This window comes from Elgaria multicarinata, chromosome 9 (genome assembly GCF_023053635.1).
Source record: "Elgaria multicarinata webbii isolate HBS135686 ecotype San Diego chromosome 9, rElgMul1.1.pri, whole genome shotgun sequence".
NCBI classification, from domain to species: Eukaryota; Metazoa; Chordata; class Lepidosauria; order Squamata; family Anguidae; genus Elgaria; species Elgaria multicarinata.
The window spans coordinates 71914193-71936980 of NC_086179.1; the positions used below are offsets into that span (position 1 = coordinate 71914193).

At 39.0% G+C, this 22788-nt stretch overlaps 1 protein-coding gene and 1 non-coding gene across 3 annotated transcripts in view; both read left to right on the forward strand.

Annotated features, from left to right (window-relative positions):
- The window catches only part of PLXNB2 (plexin B2), a 335450-nt gene that overhangs the window by 60753 nt on the left and 251909 nt on the right, over nt 1-22788 (forward strand). The window lies entirely within an intron of this gene.
- Nucleotides 3367-3470, forward strand: LOC134404364 (U6 spliceosomal RNA). The gene has a single exon (XR_010025871.1). It is a non-coding gene; the product is annotated as a U6 spliceosomal RNA (small nuclear RNA).

Consider the following 22788-nt stretch of genomic DNA (forward strand, 5'->3'; position numbering starts at 1 on the left):
TTAATGAAAATTCAAAGCAGGTCTTGATTATAAAGTTTAATGTCTCCCCCAAAGCTGTTAAAATTTAATGTGTCAAATCTGTATTTTTCATTAATGGGCATTTAAAAATGTATGCACCTGTGCAATTAGTAGGTAGAGAGGGTAAATCAAGAATATTACCATGTTATGCAATCTTCTGTTATCCTTGTTATTCTTTAAAAAACTTTCAAAATACATTGTAAACTGTCAATACATTTTACATATGTCTTGTAAGGTTTGATTAGTCCATGTAAATAGTCTGTTGAAAGCTAGCCCTTTTGACTAGTATGAACCTGAACATTTGTGGCACATTGGCGGAGAAACAAATGCTTGCCTTTTTGGTTTCCTTGAGGTGCTGTTTACCCATCAGAGTTAAGTACGTGTGGGCTATCTGCAAGTATGGCTATCATCCTTGCTCAAAATAGTTGTGACACTTATAATAATAATAATAATAATAATAATAATAATAATAATAATAATAAATTTATTTATTTGTTAACTGCCTCTCCCTCTGGATCAAGACAGGATACAACACAAATGCAAACACCATAAAATACATATAATTGATTAAAACATTTAAAACTAATACATTATTAAAAGCAGTGCATTATTAAAAGGCATATTAATAATTACAGTGCTCCCCCTGTATTGGGTCTTGATTCTGACATAGACACTGCTGACCCAAGACTGCTGCTGAAATCAAATGTTGGATTTACCCTTCTCCAGGGTTGATTAAAATTGAATATATATATATATATATATATATATATATATATTAAAAAAACAATTTTAAAAATTAGATTTTTTGATTTAAATCTGAATTTTTAAAATTTAAATCGATTTTTTAAAATTTCAATTAGATTTTGAAATTTTCTTTAAAATGACTACAAAAAAGAGCCTAGGTCAAAGATATCATCATGAATACTAATTATACAACTTTTAATCTCTTTTAATACATATGAAAGTGTGTGTGGGGGTTTGTTACCCACTTCACATGAGGTACAAGCTTGAAATTTGGCATGCTGATAGTTCTTTGTGTACAATGTGTACAATGCACCAGGAAAAATCTTAAAACTAAAACATTTGGGTTTAAGGTTGTTGTTTTTAAGAATTTAATAAAAAAATAGGCTTATGCCTACAACTCCCAGCATGCCATGAGTGGGAATATTTTGTTTCTGTACCTGTTGAGGTTGAAATTGCCCAAAACTGAAGTAGTTAACCATTCATAACTCCGTGTGCATGATTTGTCAATGTTGAAGAAGAAATCAATCTTATTAGTACAATTTAAAACCTGTTTGGTGGTGGTAATTCTGGCACACACATCATGACAAAGATATCATGATTAATTGAGCAATTGGAGCTGGTTCATCTCCTGTATGACTTCACAAGTTCATTCTGCTTTAGTACTAAAATGACCAAATTATAACTCCATTTTTAATGAAAATTAATCTGAAAACAATTCAGAATAATTGCTTAGTGTGTACCCACCTTCTAATGAAGCCTACATCTCTGAATATGTGTTAAGGTTATATGAAACAACAATGTGTGTTTGCTACAAAAATAATTAAATAGAATCTTCTTCACTAGTGATTAAATCATTAAAATAGAGTCCTTTAGAGAAGTGATTTAAATCAATTTGATTGAAATAAAATCAACCCTGTCTCTCTCTGCCTCTTAATGTTTAGCTGGCTATGCCATGACATCACACTGTGCATTTCCCTGACCCATTACATGATGGGTTGCCACTAGTGGGGTCATGGAAATGTACAATGAGATGCCACAATGCTGTTAAGTGTGCCAAATATTACACAGAGAGGGGAAAAACTAGACATGGGGCTACCATTTTCCTGTGTCAAACGTAATATCTAGTTCTGCCCTGACTGTAATCTTAAAAGGAGCAATTTGGGGGGGGGGTGTGGAAAGAGGGAACTAAGCCCATTGGGCCCTTCCAATCATTTCTGCTCAAATCGTTCAGACATATTCTGTGAACATGGTGTTTTGGCGTGATAAACAAATCTATCTAAAATGTTTGTTTCTGTTGCACTAATTAGCTACCATTTCTGCTCAACCATAGAAAATAGGATGAAAGTTTTCTGAGAACAAACTAGCATCATCTTAATTAACAGCTTCAATAAACTCACGACTGTTCTTCATAGTTCTAGAATTGGACACATGTTCTCTCCCAGACATTTTAGCCTGAAGCTTGATAAAACGCAGCTTAATTGTGAAGACTCTCTCTTTAAACTCCTGCCACTTTCATAATTGTGTACAGGGCACGGGTGGATATGTAAGCCCAGTCATTTCTACCAGGAGATATACAAAAACACATACAGATGAATTCAGGTAGCTCTTCTGGGCATGTAGGAAAACTAAGTTTATGAGTTACACTTAGGCAGATATATATATATATATATATATATATATATATTGTACTCTTAACTTGGAGAAAGTGAATAAGTGTGGTTTTGTATAGCTCGGCACACAAGTTAATGCAGTAAATTTCTTTCTACTTGGTTTCCTTCTCGTTCATACTTTTAATTATCAGTATCTGTCACACTTGACTACTAATTAAAAATGATTAGTTTACAGCTGGTTTAGCAGTTGATGAAAAATTGATTCTAAAATTAAAGCTTCCCTCAAGGCAGGCATCTTCAGATTCCTCTCTCGGAGGCCTTTATTATTTCTGCAACGATTCAGAGTGGGGGATCAGTACAACACGTGTTGATTATAATGAACATTTTAAATTGCCCATAAAATCTGTTCCCTTTCCTACACATTCAGGACACTGGACGATGCTTTCATATTTTTATGATGAAATCTTATACACTTACTTACATAAAATTAAACCTCATTGAACTTGGTCAGACTGACTTCTGACTTACTTCCAATACATACAATTGTGAGTCAGGTTGCAAAGGAGCCCTGGGTTGTCACCTGCAGTCTTGGTGAGAAGCGGAAGTATCTTTGTGAATAGCATCACATGCTGTCAAGGGAAGATCTTTTCTTCTTCTTGCTTGCTTCTAGTACATAACCATATTCCTTTGGGAGTAGGAGACATTCATGTTAAAAATATATTAAGCCTTTAAATGTATGCATTCATCCTAGAAATCGTAAAAATAGTTCCAAGTTTCATTTACATCTCCGTCATTCTGCCAACTAGATGACTGGTTCCTCGGTGTTCATGTGTTGAGTCAGCTCCTGTTGCAGTATTTTGGTGTGCATTTTGAAAGAGGCATTTCCATTTTACAGTTCTGAGATGGTATCACTAAATAGCAAATGGTTTTCTTCTCCATTTATAACCATGATAAATTCTTGTAACTATCCCTTCTCTTCCTATTTGAAACTGTGGTTCCGTTAGTGGTATCTATGCTGAAAGTGAAATTATACAGAGAAGATTAGCATAACCCCTTTGCAAAGATGACATGTTGTTGTGTTTTGATCTATTGGCATCTCTCCTATGTTGGCTACAAAATGCCATTTTAATAGTAGTCCTCTTCCCGTGTTTTACAGAAAGCACGAAGGCTAAAACTGAAGACAGGATGCGACCACCCATGTTGTCCCCATCCCCATGCATGCAGCCCCTCCCCAATTCCTGATTTTTCCATGCTGAGCAGCAACGTCTGCATGTGTTGACCCAGATATTAGCTGAGACAGGCGCATGGTTGAAAGGGAGGCTATGAAGCCCTGAGCTACCCCTGCTTGACAAGGTGGCTTGGTTTGGACCAGTATACCACAGAACAGCTAAACGTCAGGTCACCATAGACAGTGGAAGACTGCTCCACTAGACATTACTGGCAAACGTAAGAAAATAGTAAGGATTTTTTGAAAAAATTGTGGGACAAAACAATTTCCACCTCCCAAGATACTTCTTAAATTACTTTAAAGGTTATCAGGATCTTGAATTGGCAATCCTTGTTAATACACAGAGAAATCCAAATTCTTTTAGCTATTTCCATTATCACTGCTCTGGGTTACTTTGGTTTAGAATTTTCTGAAAGAACAATCTGCACTCTCTCTCTCTCTCTCTCTCTCTCTTGCATGCACACACACACCTATGAGCGGTAATCTTGTATTACAAAATGAAAAGGAGGAAAGAACCATTTTAAATAGTAGTCTCTTCCTTTTCAATTTCTGTCTGTTTAGCTGTGGTTTTTCTAGTATTCCCCAGGTGCTGCTAAATAGCAGGTAAAAGGGCAGGTTCTGTGTTGCTGTGAGTGTGGAGACATCTATTGCAGCCTGAAATTATGCCCATTTTTCTTTCCGGTTAAAGTTGGATGTAGATTCCTGCATCTGCTGGGAAAATGCATTGATCCACTTACTTCTTCATTGGAACAGCTAACTGTTCCAAGATGGCTATAATGGATGAAGCCAAATTTTCAAGTCCTTTGAAGTTTCAGGCCCATCTGAAGAAGGTCAGTGTTGCTGCTCTGCTCATGACATATAAAGATGCTCCTTTTGATTATTCATTTTCTCTATTTTTTGTTCAGTACTTCTAGTTCTATGATTATATCTTTTCCCCACCTTGGACAATACTGGTAGTAAAATAACTATGTTGTTCTTGAAGTCATGTCCAAATCCCATTACAAATAGTATTGATTTCTTATGTTCCAATATGCTCAGGGAGTAGTTTCAGCAGTGCCCTTCACATGTAATAAAAAAATCTTTTGATACTTAACAGGAACTTTTGTCTTTATGCCCAGATTTCAGGTCTACTAAACCTTTAATATGTTGGGTAAGAATATCTTGTATAGCACATTCACTATTCTTCTACAAGCCCATAAAATTTAAATATTTAGGGTAGTCATGCATCTCTGAAAGAGCCCAAGCTATCCTGGCTCAGTTAGGGATTGGGCACCGAGTTCCCATTTATCAGTATCTGTTGATGTGACAGTGTGCATTGCAGTTGCCTGCTCTGTACTTACCTTCAATTTGGGGTGAAAATATGGACCCGCTAGCTTTAATCAGATTCCTGAGCTGAGCAATATTGATTAGCTGTTCCCATTTTAAGACTGACCTATTGGGAGCAGGGGGAATTAGTAAAGAATTCTCCTGCACTTCTAAGAAGACTAGCATGTGGCACAATGTGGCCTAGCTGTGCCACAACTTTCAGTTTTACCTATTTACTCAAAAGAGCTTAGCCATGTACCAAGAGTTGCCAAGTCCTTCTGTCTAACCTATTTCCATCCCATCTGTTTCTTCATTTCTGCAAATGTTCTCTGTCTTGAAGTGTATCTGTAATCTTCAGTATTATAAAGTAAGTCTTCAACATTTTATTGTGATAGGAACAGCACAGCAGGCTTTCTCTTGGTCCCACCTGGATATGCTTGTTGTAGAAACAGGACACATGATGTATTGATTTAAATCAAGAATACTTTTGCTGAAGCAGCAGCACTGGTGAAGCAATTGGTGATGGCCATCAATTGTTTTGCTGTCACCGCCACCAAAATTCAGTGGTGCATGGCATCAAGGGTATGGCACCCAGGAGCCCTAGGTTTTCAAATTGGCCTCCAGAGACCCTGAAGTTGCACACAAGAAAATTTAAACAACAATTTAAATCAGCTAAAAGGACTAATATAAATAATGAAGTTAACGTTTTCCATTTATGCCTATTCCTATATTTTCTAAATAATTGTGATAACATGACCACAAGACCATGTTAATTTACAACTTAATATAGTAATAATTACACCATTGTTTCATTCTTATACCCAGGTCTTGCATCTCTTTGTTGCACTGTGTACATTTTGCATGTATGTCTAGAAAAGTATGCCTAGAAAGACCCGTACTGTCTATCAAGGTATGCCTAGAAAAACTCACAAACTGTCATGGGTTCTGGTGTTACAAAGACCCTCGCAAACTGTCATGGATTCTAGTGTTAGAATGACCTCTGCAACACTAGAATCCATAACAGTGTTCAGACAACACACTAAACCATGGTTAGGGTGCTAACCTTTTTACAGAAAGTGGTTAGTGAGCATGTTTTAAATGTGGTTAGGAATGGTTCACACGACACACTAACTCATGGTTCTCATTGCACAAGACACCATAATGTTTAGCTCAAAATGCTTAACCACCGTGGCTTAGTGTGTTGTCTGAACAGGTCTAAGATTAAGTATGTGAATATAAGCACCTGTGCACTAGATGATTTTGTATTTCCTTTTAAAAAATTCCCAGTATTGCCCCTTTCTGCTTCACTTTGCCTTGGCATAGTTCCATTCTCACAAAAAACAAAGAAATAAACATAAATAAAATGCCCATGACTGTGAGGTAGTATATGGTTGAGCCTTTGATTCAGTTTGATTCAGATAATTTTCTACTAATAAGTTATTATTTTTAAAACTTTTTTAAAAAATATATTTTTATGTATCTTAGGTAGAAATATCTCTACCAAGTCTTACAGGGGAAGGATCACATACAACATATCTATCTTCAAATTGATAGATTCTGAGTTGATACTGGGCAGGCAGCAATGATCTTGCCAAGCTCTTGCATTATGTTTTGGTCACTGACTTCTAAGAGCAGTTTTCACTTCCAGTATGTGACAGGTTCATTCTCTAGTTCCTTAATCAATGAGACATTTCAACTCATCCCTATATAATATTTATGTGTCGCAAGGGAATGCTTTATTGAAATAAGGACATTTGCTTTTCTCCAAGTGGAAGCAAATGTGAAGGGCTATACAGTATTTTGAAAAGGGCTGGATTACAGCCATGTAAAATAAGTGAACTTCTAGTCCATCTTGTAATGCAGTATTGGCTATTGATAAACTGGTGGGCTTTTGAATGACCACTGCCCGGTTTATTGAGAAATACTATTTATTGTTCTTCATTTCCAGTTCTTGTCTCCAGAAGAGATTCTGAAATGGGACAAAGTGTCTCTGTGCCTCTAAGACTCATTAGTTGGGGGGGGGGGAACTATTTATGCTATGTTGTGTTGTATGCTAATCCTCTAAATATTCCTTATTTTAAAAAAAATCTGCATGCCTTTTATCTACCACCATTACCTCCATTTAATAAACAGTACCAAAGATGGCTGAAAGCGAGGAGGAGCTGAGGAGCCTTATGACAAAGGTGAAAGAAGAAAGTGCAAAAGCTGGGTTGCAGTTAAACCTCAAAAAAAAAGCAAGATTATGGCAACCAACTTGATTGATAACTGGCAAATAGAGGGAGAAAACGTGGCGGCAGTGACAGACTTTGTATTTCTGGGCGCAAAGATTACTGCAGGCGCTGACTGCCGCCAGGAAATCAGAAGACGTTTACTTCTTGGGAGGAGAGCAATGACAAATCTTGATAAAATAGTTAAGAGCAGAGACACCACACTGACAACAAAGGTCCGCATAGTTAAAGCAATGGTATTCCCCGTAGTAACCTATGGCTGCGAGAGCTGGACCATAAGGAAGGCTGAGCGAAGGAAGATAGATGCTTTTGAACTGTGGTGTTGGAGGAAAATTCTGAGAGTGCCTTGGACTGCAAGAAGATCAAACCAGTCCATACTCCAGGAAATAAAGCCAGACTGCTCACTTGAGGGAATGATACTAAAGGCAAAACTGAAGTACTTTGGCCACCTAATGAGAAGACAGGATACCCTGGAGAAGAGGCTGATGCTAGGGAAAGTGGAAGGCAAAAGGAAGAGGGGCCGACCAAGGGCAAGATGGATGGATGATATTCTGGAGGTGACAGACTTGACCTTGGGGGAGCTAGGAGTGGCGACGGCCGACAGAAAGCTCTGGCGTGGGCTGGTCCATGAAGTCACGAAGAGTCAGAAACGACTGAACGAATAAGCAACAACAAAACTGAAGAAGGGTGATTTCTGTATAGCAAGACCTTATGTTTTGTACTTAACCAACCACATACTAGTGCCACCCAAAAGTTTTTGTTCAGCAGTATGAACAAATGCTTTTTTTTACATAGTAGTTGAGATAAAATAAAATGAAGATATTACTAATTTTTCATGTTTCATGCAAGGGATGAATACAGTTTTTTGTTGTGAGTCTTTTATTTTTACAGGGATCTAATAGCAATCATGTTAGAGCTAGGAAAAGTGCAGAAAAGGGTGATAGAGGTGTATAAAATTCAACATGGCGTAGAGTGGTGCTCTTCATTACTTTTCAAGCCACCTTTCCCACCCCCTCCCCACCTGCAGCATTTGCCTCCCTTCTCCCATGCCTGCTCACCCAGGCTGCTTGCCTCCCTACCATGTTGCTGCTCTTTACCCTCCTGAAGAGAGGCTCTTCAGAAAAGATGCACACCCAAATGCCTGTCTCTGAGGGAGTCCTCCTTTAGGGACAGACATTGTGGGAGGAGGGATGTACTGCAGGTGATCTCCAGGGACATCCCTCCACCACAAAGGGAGAGAGTATGGTGACCCGTCCCCCTAATGCTCTGCCACCTGAGCTGTAGCGAGCCACCAGTAGCGAGCCTCCTGAGCTATAGTGAACCACCACCTATAGGCATCTGTTTGGCCACTGTGTAAGCAAAATGTGGGACTGGGTGAACTTTTGGTTTGATTCAGTACATATATGTCCATTCAGAAGTAAGTCCAACTGAGTGCAATAGGGCTTGGTCTGAGGCAAGTGTGTACAGCCGTGTTGTCCAATAATATGCTCTTAGATCATCAAAGATGTCACCTTTGGATGGTTGTTACATTTAGAACTGTAAAGCAGAGGTATATAATTCCGAACAATGTTGTTGGTATCTTACCATCAATAGATTTTATATCTAACTTGAAGTCTGTGTTTTAAAACAGTAGTCAATAAATACGATATGAGTAGTGTTCTAAGAAGGAGGTATTCTCTCTTTTTAAGCACTAGAAAGGAATGTGTGTTCTTAAAAGGAGCTTTTGGATCACTGGGAACTTGAAAGATGAGCTTGAGAGGCAAAGAATGATTGACTTGTATTAGAAGAGGGAAAGAATCTTTCTTCACAGCTGGAAAAGAAAGTGCACAGCCTAAAAATTCCTTTGAAGCATTTGTTTAGACTAAAATAAGCTAGTCTCTGAGATTTTAAGTGAATTAAAACCAGCATCTTTACTGTCAATGCAGTTGCAATGTAAGGAGACCTAGCTGCTAGAACTCAGTTAAAATGGATTTTTCCACCGTGGTCTTCAGACTTGTTATTATGCTGGTCTAAACAAAAGTTTTTTTTCAGTTGTTAGAATGAGTTTGATCCTTGTTTTATGCCATAGGTAGATATATTTGTACTGTTATTATTTATTTGTTAAACTAAATTATTTTGTTAATATATTGTTCCTTAAATTATATGTAAGCATAATGTGTGAGTATTTCAGAAGGGCTGTCTTCAGTGAGCCAAATATTTATTATGAACAATAATTACATCCATTTCTGTTTGGACACTGCAAACACTTTCAGTTCATATAAGCACCTGGAGACCAAGGGGCTATTCAATTAATTTTCTGTCAACAACTTCCAGTTGGCATAATCAGAGGTTATTCGTGTGATGTGCAAACACCGACTGAGGGGTTGTTTAGGCACTCAGTGGTTAACCCATGGTTTGTTGTTCAATTAACTACTGGGATGTTTAACCCCTAAATAACCCATTGAGCTAGGTTCACATGTCACACTGATAACCTCCGATTGAGGAGATCGGAGGCTGTTTATGCAAAGTCGAAGTATCTCAAAGGTGGTTCGTGTCCATGCAAATTGCAGGTTAAATAACCTATAAGTTGCTTCTCTGACGTGTGAACCATATCCAAGTCATATCCCAGGCATTGAGCAATATGTAAGGAACCTGGGTCTGTTTTTTGGCTCATTGTTTGTAAAGTTTATTATTTATTTATTTATTTATTACATTTTTTGGCTCATTGTTTGTAAAGTTTATTATTAATTAATTAATTAATTACATTAATTACAGTTGTCATAGTGGTTTTAAATGTATGTGCATATTGCATATTTTTTGGTTTTTAATTTTTGTATATTGTTTTGAAGTGTTTTTATCTTATGTGAACCACCCAGAAAGCTTCGGCTATTGGGCAGTATACAAATATAATAAATAAAATAAAAAATAAAAAAGTGTAGGAGATGGTATGTTTGAATTAATGGCCTTTAAAAAAAATCATTTCAAAGGAGAAATGGACCTAAGCAAGATGAGTATATTCTATGTCTGGGGATAATTTTACTACTTGGTGGTATATGGAAAGGAATTAAAACTAAAGAACTTAAATCCAAAGAAATAATTTATTTGTGAATCAGGAAACCAGGCTCTTTCTTTAAGATACTGCTCCAAAAGAGGCAAGCCACTTTTTAAAAAAATGGAGCAGTGGCTTGCCTCTTCAGGAATAGCAGTTTCTGCAGAGAAATCTTCAAGAGAAGCTTTGGCTACTTGCTTAGCTTGCTTACTTGCATGTAAATTAACTAATTGGGTTGTGGCCAATATTAGTAGTTTTTGAATGCTATATCTTAAGAATATGGCTCAGAGTCGCTCATGAATATTGGAAATCCAAGAACAGCTTATAATTTTTTAATGACCCTTGTTGAAAGGTCGAACACAGCATTTATGATCTTACTTCTCCTCAGTAATTAGCAGTCAGAATGAATAACTATGCCAATTTCATAAAATAGCAGCTCATTGGGGATGCAGAAAATTAATTCAGTTCTCCAATTAGAAGCACCTGTATTGTGCTAAATGACAGTTTTCTAGCTCTGTAAACAAATTGCTTTTGTGACTTTTAAAAAATTAATTTTGCAAACTTGCCAAAGCAGTTACAATTTAGAAAAAATATATTATCAGGCCTGCCTTCGACTTCCTTCAGAATTGTTTCCATAAATGTGACCTTAACTGTGCTTTTATACTATACCTGAATTAAGATTCAATAACTCCCTAATTGCTTTGTAAGTAGGTACAAATTAATGATTAAATAATTGTAAGAGAAATTCACAAATACAGCCAATACTACTTTTATGATCTGGTGTGTGGTGAAATGAGGATTTTCTTTTTCTAGACTTTTAATCAGTTGCAAGCATCAAAGAAATCATGAAAACAAAAATGCAATATACCACCACTAAATCTGAAAAATATGCCGTAAAAATATGATATATAGTAAAGTGGTTCAAGTAATACAATGCTCCACCTGCAATTATCCAGGATCGTAAAAGATTTGAAGTTAGACTGTTGCATGGATGGATTTTGTTTTGCAAATGTTATCTTCATTTATTTATTAAAAATATTTTAAAGCATGCTTTGTCCTTGCAGATACTAGGGTAGTTTACAAAAGTACAATAAAAAGACATCATACAATGCACAATAAAACAACAGAACATAATAAAACTAAAGAAGAGCAGAAAATACAATCAACAGACAAATTGTATCAAGTAATTAAAATGCCCTGGGAAACAAAAAGATTGCAATGTCAGCGCCATTCAACCTGCATGGCGAGAGCCCTTGTCATATAAAGTACCCCAAGGTACTTGGAAAAGAGCCTCCTCTGATGATCTTAAGACCGAGGCATGCTGATACAGAGAAAGGGATTCCTTCATATATTTGGGTCCCAAGCAGTTTAGGTCTTTAAAGATAAACAACAGCACTTGAATTGTGTTTAGAAGCAAATAGGCAGCTAGTGAAGCTCTTCAGAATTGGGATAGTATATTTCTGTGTGGTCGTACTAGTAAAAATTCTGCCTGCTGCATTCTGCACTAGCTGAAGCTTCTGGGTTATTTTCAACGTTCGCCCCAGGCACAGTGCATTACATTACTCTAGCCAGGAGGCTACCAGAGGCTGAACCAGCATGACCAGACTGGAATGATTACAGTGGCAAACCAGCCAAAGCTACCTAGCCACTGAGGCCACCTGGGTTTCAAGTGACAGAGTGGGACTAAGGGATACTCCTAAACTTCACACCTGTTCTTTCAGAGCAAATACAACCCTGCCTAGATGGGGTGCATACCCAGTTCACAGACATGAGAACCACCTACCCAGAGGACTTGCATATTGTCAACTTCCAAGTTATTGTCATTCATCCATCCTGTTAGTGATTCTGAGCTGTTTAACACCTGCACAGCATCAGGTGACAAGGAGAAGTATGACACCTCACTCAGTATCCTCCTGATGACCTCACCCAGCGGCTTTATATAGATATTGAAAAGCAGAGAGATAAGATGGATCCTTGTGTTATACACAAATGCCATAGGGTCAACCAGAAACCCTCCAGTGCTACTTTGTGAAACCAACCCAGCACTGTGCTTCCAGTGTGGCTTGCCCCCACTGGAGGAATCATCTGAGGATGTGACAGAACTCCCAGAGACAGGCAACGCCAAGGAACTACCCATGCCAGAAGACCTGGAAAAGCCTGGGCCCTCAGGGGAGATGACTGTATGTCCATCCCCACAGTAGGAAGAGAGTTCTGCCTCTGAGCTGGTGGCTGGGCAAGTCCATGTGCTGTGTCAGCCTGCACATCATCTCTCCACTGCACTGCTGCCATTGCCACTTGTTCTGAAGGGCAGCCGAGCTCTCTGAAGAGCTGTGTTGGCTGGAAAATCAGTCGGTGCAGCTCTTCAGAGAGGTGGCTGTGCCCAAATGCCTGGCTTTGAAGGGTCCTTACTTTGAGTCCGTCTTAGCAGTTAGAAGGATGTCCCTGGAGATTTCCTGTACTGTGGGTGATCTCAAGGGATACTACTCTTCTCCCAAAGGGAGCAACTGTGGCAGCAGGCCCTCCTGATAGGAGGAGATGCACAATTCACTACTTTTGCTTTCCCACCTGAGCTATAGTGAGACCTGTGGTGAGCCACAGGCCTTGCAGTGCAAACCAGAGGTCTGTTGGTCATACAAGTTTAAAATGAATTAGTTCATTCCTGAGCATTGGTCATGCTTGCTGCCTGGGACTGATGGGAATTATACTTCAAAATACCTGAAGGGCTCCAGGTTGGGGAAGACTGCCCTATCTGCATGCATGCATAAATAAATGTGTTTTAAGCTAACTTTCACATCTATTTCAGTTCTGCATTTGTTCTCTCTCTCTCTCTCTCTCTCTCTCTGTGTGTATGTGTGTGTGTGTGTATAGGATAGCAGCAAGCAGGGAGGTTGCAGAGCGCACCGCTGTGGGAAAGGCGAGGGTGGGCTGTGAACTCTGTAAGTTGCTAGGCAGATCATGGAAACAGAGATCTGCTGGCTGGAGTAGAGTGGCAGCAGCGATTTTGATGTGACCAAAATTACCCACTATGACCACCACATGATGTGATAGCCCATGATTGGTTAAGTAACTCACTCTGCAGACCATGAGTTATCAGAATGGGTTATTCTGGCCAAAGAAGCCAACATGCATTAATAAACTCCCAACAGATGACACAATAACCCATGATGACTTATTTAACTCATCATAGGTTATCATGACATCCGTACCCAATCTATGTTTCATTTTCTGTAACCATAGTTGAATGCTATACTTGCAAAGAGCCTTATAACGAACTACACTGAAAACTGTCGTATTATTTCTTAAACCTTCTCTTTAACTAGTTGCATTAAATGACCCTCCTTTGACGATGCCACATTTATTTATTTAAATTTCCCCAGAGGTCACCCTTATTTCAGTAAAATTCACTTGATCATTTATAAGACACTTTCTTTTTAGCATCTATTCTTTAAGAGTATTTTGATGAGGATGAGGATGATTTGCTTGGTGTATGTATCTGCTTCTGAACCAGATTCCACTGTAGATATTCACTGGCAACTTCAGCGAACTTCAGCTCTATTTGTACTTGAGGGAGGTTTAACAACACTGGTTTTAGCTGTGTATATAGTCCTATTCCCTTCCTTTCCCACTGTTAGCAGAATGCTTTCCAGTATGCTATAATAATGGGACCAACTGCTGTTAATAACCATTGTAAGGCTGGGTCATGTCTGTATCCCTGAAATCAATTAATTCTACTGTGGTGTACTGCCAGTGTAAGAATCACTGCCAAAAAGTGGGTCTAGCATGAGGCCCTAATCTCAAAGTAGCACATAAAGTGCTAGCATGGCTTATGGATAAAAAGAATGCACAGTGTTATTTTTAAATGTAAGCACAAAACTGTCAGCGGTGAAAAGACAGTTTTGATTAAAATAAATGCTTCCAGCCCCAGCCCTACCACCACCCACAAGATAAGGGGCTTCTGCCAAAGGAAATGAAATATAATACATCCTACACTTCTCTGGAAAGGTTCATAGACTCTGATATCACTGCCACATTACCAACCATCAACAGCAGACTCAAATGCTATTTCAGGCTACAAAAATGGGCCCTTCACAGCGAATGGTTCCTTAATATAAGGATATGTGTGCAAGGAACTGTACTTGGTCTTAATAATATATGGTTCTAAATTAAATTGTTAGTTGTTTACCCAATGCATAATTAACTTATGGAATCCACTGCAACAGCCTATGGCAATGGCCACTAGCTTTAAAAAACATAGGATATAGATCTGTCAGTGTATTTATCACTGTGGGCCAAACCAGACAATACTCTAAATCTGTATCTAGTAGCGATACCTTCTTTCCATTTTTTTTTATTCTGGAGAAGTAATAATTCAGATCTTAAAAGCCTCCCTACCCTCCACACTAGGATCTGGATCCGGATTGGGATTGCTGTGTGTATTCTGGAGGGAAAATGGAGGGGAAATTCATTGCTGCTAGATACAGATCTAAAGCAATGTCTGGTTTGGCCCCATGACAGCTGAATGGAACCTCTGTGCTTCTGAATATGAGATGTTGTGGTCAAAGAAGAAGAGAGGGCTGCTGCCTTTATGACTTGTGTGCGAGCTGCTCACAGACTTGTGGCTGTCCACTGCTGGATATAAGATGTTGGGCTAGATAGACCTTTTGGTTTGATCCACCAGATTTCTTCTTCATTCTTCTTAGCTAGTGTACAGGGGATCTTTGTTGCAACCATTGGTTGCCTTCCAGGTGTGTTGGACTATAACTCCCATCATTCCCAGCCTAGGAGTTGCAGTCCAACACATCTGGAGAGCATCAGGTTGGGGAAGGCTGCTGTGGGGGGTTGGATTCAATGGCCTTATAGGTCCCTTCCAACGCTACTGTTCTATGATTCTAATTACACAACACTGTGCACATAATTAGCATTAAGGTTTTAGTAATGTGTGTTAATACTGAGGAATGTTCCCAATAGGAGCACAGCTCTTTCTTCACGTACCAAGGCTAGCCTCCCTCCTCTTTCCTCCCTTCCCCTCCCATCAATTACACAGGGACAGTATATCAGAGCTTGTGTGTGCATAACATAAAAGAAGAAATGTGGTTGCGAAATGCTTTGCTTGATCATGTGGAAAGGCCCTGGCTGTCTTTGCTTTCTGTCATTTAAGTAATTCTGTTAAAACATACACTTTAATCCTATTAATATTCCACTATTATTGCAGAGATAGCTCTAGTCGTTCTACAGTTTTGCTTAGTAGTAAATCTGGAAGATTCTTTTGTTTGGCAATCCAGGACAAAATAGCTTCAGCCTCAGCAGGTGAAATTTAATTACTTACTGCCTAGACAAGCTGTAAACACACATTTAATTGCGTACAGCAGAAAAGCCGGTGACCTCACTTAGTACACTGTGTACGTGTATGTAGACTGACCTGGATCTGGAAAAGAAATTATATCACTCTCCTTTGTAAATGCCAACAGACAAATGTGGAAGTCAATAACACACATTGATTCAGAAGTATCAAAAAACTTCTTATCAGAGAACAAATTGATTAAGTGGCATCTGAGAGAAAGTAAGGCCCAAAGAAGAGGTAACACCTGAAACCCAAGCCCCTTACCAAAGTGGTCTGGAACTGTTGTGAAACTGGATCAGCAGAGCAATGTGTATATGTGTTGGTTTTGCACATGAATCTCCTGTGGTGGCTGTAGGTAACTCATGTGTAGTTATTAACTTTAGAGGAAGTACCTGATGATTTTAGAATAGTGTGTGCCTAGCTAACCTAAACTTTTAGGGATATTGAACTGCTTGATATTCAAGGCTAATCTTAAAACCGTAAGAAGAGCTGTGCTGAATCAAAACGAAGGCTAACCTAATCCACCACTCTTTTCCCACAGTAACCAACTAGAGACCTACAGGAAGCCCACAGGAAAGACATGAGCGCAATACAACCCTCCCATTCATTTATTATTTATTTATTTATTTATTACATTTTTATACCACCCAATAGCCGAAGCTCTCTGGGCGGTTCACAAAAGTTAAAATCATGAAGAGCATAAAAACAACCAACAAATTTAAAACACAAACACAAAATACAATATAAAAAGCACAACCAGAATAAAACCACACAGCAAAAATTAATATAGGTTAAAATATGAGATTAAAACAGCAAAGTTTAAATTTAAGTGAAATTAGGTGTTAAAATACTGAAAAAATAAAAAGGTCTTCAGCTGGCAACAGAAAGAAAACAATGTAGGTGCCAAGCGAACCTCTCTGGGGAGCTCGTTCCACAACCCGGGTGCCACAGCGGAGAAAGCCCTCCTCCTAGTAGCCACCTGCCTCACTTCCTTCGGCAGGGGCTCACGGAGAAGGACCCCCTGTGGATGATCTTCAGGTCCAGGCAGGCACATATGGGAGGAGGCGTTCCTTCAAGTAACCATTTAGAGCTTTGAATGTTAATACCAGCACTTTGAATCGGGCCCGGACCTGGACTGGCAGCCAATGAAGTTGTAGAAGGACTGGTGTGATATGATCTCACCGGCTAGTCCTTGTTAGTAGGCGGGCTGCCCTGTTTTGTACCAGCTGAAGTTTCCGGACCGTTTTCAAAGGCAGCCCCACGTATAACGCATTGCAGTAATCCAAACGAGAGGTTATCAGAGCATGGATAACTGTAGCTAGGCTATCTTTGTCCAGATAAGGGCATAGTTGGTATATCAACCTAAGCTGATAAAAAGTGTTCTTTGCCACTGAGTTCACCTGTGCCTCAAGTGACCGTTCTGGATCCAAGAGCACCCGCAAACTATGGACCTGATCCTTTAGGTAGAGTGCAACCCCGTCCAGGACAGGGTAAACATCACCTTGCCCACAGAAATTGGTTTTGAGATGCATACTCCCTCTGATACTAGAAGTAATATACAGCCATCATGTCTAGTACCCCTGGTAGCCTTATACTCCATGAATTGTCCAGTTATGTGATCATTGTTCTGTCATATCAAATATGCAGACATTAGTGTATATTATTAATCTGCCATTACCACAAGATCCTCTGCTGATGTCTTTCTCTGGTTCTGTTCAGAAGAAACCTTAAACCATGGCTTTAACCACGGTGGTTAAGCCAGAAAGCCAGGCCATGTTCAAAAGACACCTTAAACCATGGCTTTAAGTACGGTGAATAAAGCCCTTATTCACCATGGTTAAAGCTATGGTTTAAGGTGTCTTCTGAACAGGGCCCATGTGTGCTGACTTTATCAAAGGTACACTATGGCCTGGTTCAGACAACATGCTAAACCATGCTGCTTAACCACAAAATGCTTAATGGAATCCATTCTCTTACCATTTTGTGGTTAAGCAGCATGGTTTAGCGTGTTGTCTGAACCAGGCCTATGTGGTTACAAGGAAGAGGGCTTTTTGTTTTACTTTTTTAATAATGGTGCCATAGCTATTGAATGCCTGGTGACTTCCCTGGTGCCAAACATCAGGCCTTCCAGAGCCAAGCAAACCCTTTTTGATTTAGCAAGGTATTATAAAATGTTAATGTTTTTAGTAAGGTTTAAAGTATTCTCTCTGTTTTATTATTTTATTGATATTGTGTTAAATTGCTTGTATACCATAGGGATCCAGACAGGATGAAGGGTGGTATATACATGTTTGAGTAATACTGTTGTAAATGGAAAGTAATGCTATGGTTCTAATCTAGACTCCCTCTCCCACTCTGCCCCAGGCTGGCAGTTTGTCCGTATGTGGAGAAACATTCACTCAAGGCCAGAACTCACAGCTAAAGTGAAGAGGGACCATATCTTAGTTATTATTATTATTATTATTATTATTATTTATTTATTTATTTATTTATTTATTTATATAGCACCATCAGTGTACATGGTGCTGTACAGAGTAAAACAGTAAATAGCAAGACCCTGCCGCATAGGCTTACAATCTAATAAAATCATAGTAAAACAATAAGGAGGGGAAGAGAATGCAAACAGGAACAGGGTAGGGTAAGCAGGCACAGGGTAGGGTAAAACTAACAGTATAAAGTCGGCACAACATCAAGTTTTAAAAGCTTTAGGAAAAAGAAAAGTTTTTAGTTGAGCTTTAAAAGCTGCGATTGAACTTGTAGTTCTCAAATGTTCTGGAAGAGCGTTCCAGGCGTAAGGGGCAGCGTTGTAGAACACATGCTTTGCATGCAGAAGGTTCAATTCCTGGCATCTCCAGGTAGGGCTGGAAAAACTTCTGCCTGGAACCTTGTTGCCTGTCAGTGTCAACAGTTCTGGGTTAGATGGACCAATGGTCTGACTCCGTATAATCCCTTTAAGTTTCAGCCTTGTACCAATGCTTCCCCCAGAACCCAAAGATTTTGATTTCCTGGAAGTTCCCCTGGTTTGTCATTAGCATGCCAGGGTCTCATTCATTATCAGAACGAAGCAGACACATCATTTCACCAATGACCATGCACCTGTCTCTCAGCATTTTGGCTAAGATGTGGGAACATTATCTTGTTTTGGCTTTGGGGCAAAGATCAAATACAGAATCTGTTCTTATCAGTTTAATATCTGACTAGGTCTAAGGCAGTTTCCTATGTTCTAAGTGTAGTTTGGTCCTCATTCTCTCTAAAAGCTGTACTGAGCTGAGTTCACTGGGTGCCCCTAAATATGAGGCCCAGGTGTTCTATCTTTCATTACATTTTGTTGGTATTTCCCCAAGCTGTGTGAATGTCAGACACAGTTAACGTCCAGTTAATGTCCTGTCAGCTCAATGAACGTTTGCATTTCTCATTGTGAAATAGGCTACAGGTAACACAAAAAAAGATTTTGAGCAAACATAAGTGTTTCATTGATGAGTTTGTGCTTATGATGCAATAGAGTAAGCAAAATATGGTAGAACGCATATGTTATGGTAGAACACATTTGCCCATCTAGATATAAAGTGTTTTTTTTTTTTTTTTGAGTTTACATGTTTTCTCACTTCCTTGCAAGTTTATTAAAGGCTAAAAGCTAATTACTGATCTTGTATGATAGTTTTATATTTTATTTAATATTTACAATTGACATCGATATAACCCTGAAGATATGATGACATAGCAGAAGAAAGTTCAGTTTATCACACTATATCAGTATACCTCCCACCCTTTAAAATTGTTAAGTTTTTCAAGGAATAATTACACTGTTCTGTACTTGGGGGAGATTATATCTGAAAATGACATTCTTGGAAGTCTGTTGGAGACCAAATATACTATGGCATCATTTTGGAAAAGGGAATGCCATATTTGAAAATCAAGTGCTAGGAGGTAAAATTATATACCTGAATTTTGTCTCTAGAGATCTTTATAATGCTAGCCTGTCTTTTTCATTGCAGTGGTTTTACTTTGTATGAGCTCTCAGCATCCTATATTTTAGAGGGAAGCAACACATTTATTCTGTAAATTGCAAAGCAGCTTGTCAAAACCTGAATCCTATTTCTCTGATAAGGTGCCCATGGCTAGACTGCTATATTAATCTCATTGCCTTTAATATCCTTTTCCATTCAGTGCCATGCTAGTGGGTTGATCCACAGGTACTGATTATCCTCCTGGACTTGGGAGTCTGGAATTGTGAACATACATATTTCACTTTGAGTTCCATGGTCCCAGAAAGAATGTTTATTATGCTCAATGGAAGGTGGGGGAAAAGTATTGCACTTGAGGCCTGCATCTATTATGTGGCAGAGACGTGGTATCATGCTACTGTTTGAATAATTGTACATCTTTGTAGCCTGGAGAAAACATATCTCAATGGTAGGACATGGTCTGTAGTCCAGAAGTTCATGGGCATTCTCTCCTAGTTTAATGGTTATGCAGTCAGAACTGTTTCCATCAGTAACCATTTGGAGAAGTGAGACACAAAGCCAGCCCATCATAACACTGTTTAAGAGATGGCACCTATATTTCTTAACTCCCCCCCCCAACCTCCATTCATATTCCTCTTTCTGTGTCTGTTAGATTGTAAACCATTGTAAACGGCCTTGAATGCATTAGCAGAAAAGGCAGTGTATAAATGTAGGATATAGCCATGCTAATAGTGGTTTAATTAATGAAGCCATATTCAAGGAAACTTAAATATGGTTTGGCATGAGGTCTGAATAGACAGAGCATAGTTAGTTATTGGCCAATGAATCAGAACCAATATCAATGCTTTTGTATAACAGCGAGTCTTGTGGTACCTTAAAAACTAACACATTTATTATGGGATAAGCTTTCATGGACAAGGGTCTACTTCATCAAATGCATGGAATGCTATTCTAAGTTGGGTGTATATAGAGAGAGATGTAAACTGCAAAGGGAAATGCAAAGACCTTGATAACCACTTAGTAATATTTTTAAATATGGCTAGCAGTATATAAAACCATTATACAATAAAATTGATAATTGCATTACAGCTTAAATATGTATACACTAATTTCAATGGCCATTCACAAAGCAGTTTTGATGGCAACACAAATAACTTACCAATGCCAGGATGTTGAAGATATATAATGGGATAAAGCATGATTCAAGCCACATGTGATAGAAATTAGACTTCTTGATAAGCTGTAATTAAGCAGTTTTACGCTCTAATCTCCCTTTGAAGTTCCTTTATTCAGAAGTGGCCACTTTTAAGGCCAGTAACAGTCTCCTTGGCGGCTGAAGTGCTTTCTTACCAGTTTCTGAATATTCTGAAGTGTGCTAACTAGGATTTCTCCTGCTCTCTGACTTGATAAGCTGCAATGAGTGTCAAGTAGTTTGAAAGAGACAATCAGTTCCAAGCCACAGCTTTCTTTGAAACCTCAATATATGGACACAACCTATGTTTGAATTGAACCAGTAGTTTAGGACCTTTTTATTCTGACACAGGGGTGTATCATAGAAATGTCCATGATTCTGTATAAATAAAATGAACTTGGAATGTTGCAAGCAACATAGGTTCCAGGTTTTGCAAGTGTGTTGCTATAAGCAGGTAACAAGTTTCGTTGCGTGATCTGCAAGACTCCATAAAAACTAGTCTTAGGCCACAGCTAGACCTACCTGGTCTAGCGCGATGGAGGGGTAAAGATCTCGCGATAGTTTTATCACAAGATCTCCCCCTCTGTTTACACGCAGCACATGATGACCGTGGAGGGAGAGGACTTTTTTTCCTTAAAGAAGAAGAGCGCATGAACGGTCATGCGCAAAAGGTGGGGTTTTTTACATTTTAAATGTATAAATTTTAAATGTCCCTGCTCACCCTATCCCACCCCTAATGGGCACAGAGCTCCTCAGGAGCTCTGCGCCCTGTGTGCAGGTCCCGGCTCCTCGTGAGGAACCGGGACAAACCGTGTTGCCTGCACAAACGTTCTGCGGTCTCAGGATCATCCCAAGACCGTGGAAAAAGCGGGCTTGAAGGGGAGAGCGAAATCCTGGGGCAAGGGAGGGATCATCCCTCCCTGCTCCCAGGATCCCCTGTGCGTCATGTAGATACACAGGGACAATCCCGCGGATCACCCTGGGATTTCGCCCTGTCTAGCTATGGCCAAAGTTTACTAGGCAAGCTATTACCATAGGCTACCCTTCCCCAAGCTGTATGGCATTTGCAGAAAATTTAGGAAAGGAAGGATATTTGCCCTTGCACTGAGCTTCAGTACAATGGCAAAGAGTACTTCACTGCTATTTCCTGCTGGGAAGGAAAAGAAACCTAATTTTCTTCCTTGATAAGTTTTCCATATTTCTATCCTTTCCCATAGGACTTTTGCAAAAGGTAACAGCAGCAAGATTGGTTTGTTTTAGGAGGGGAAATGAGAGAGAATTCCCCTTTCTCAGTTATCCATTAGAAAGGAAAGGGGAGTTATTCTGTATGCTGCTAGATTTTCCAAGCCTGCTACTTGGACAAATGTTTCAATCCTTGTTAGGCATGCCGATTATCCATGGTTTCTATGGACAATTAAGGGATGGCATGGTGTTTGGGAAATATTTGGACTCTAACTTGGATGCAGAACATCTAGGAGCTTCTATATAATGACAGAAATTTATGGTTGGAAGCATGCTGTTTTAACAAAAGAGTGGATGGTGAGAGGGTAGTTTCTGGTTTGTTTCTATACCTCTTATGTCAAAAGGATTGCAACTCTGGGCTCATCTACACCAAGCAAGATATTCCACTGTGAACGTGGTATGAAAGCAGCATATAAAAGGCAGGAGCTACACTGCTACTTTATAGTGATACTGAAGTGCACTGACAACTGTTAGGGCAGAATATGATATTTGTCAATGGGCCCCAAATGTTGTCAGTGCACTTCAGTATCGCTATAAAGCAGTAATGTGGCTCCTGCCTTTTATATACCACTTTCATACTGCTTTCATAGTGGAATATCTTGCTTGGTGTAGATGAACCCTCTGTTTATGAATTTGAAAATATGGGTAACTAAAAGCTTCCTTGTTTGATTGCTTGTACCAGCAAAGATGTTGCATGCATTGGGAAGAAACTTGTTCATATTGCAGCTTATTGAGCCAAGATATTATCTGAACTGAGCCATTGGCTGTTAGTTATTTGCCCTATCATAAAAAAGTGGATGATTTACTTTTGTAAATAAATATGAAATTCATATTTATTTTAAAAAGTGACTGCCTTCCACTTTGACACTTAGTTTTTCCAGTTTTTA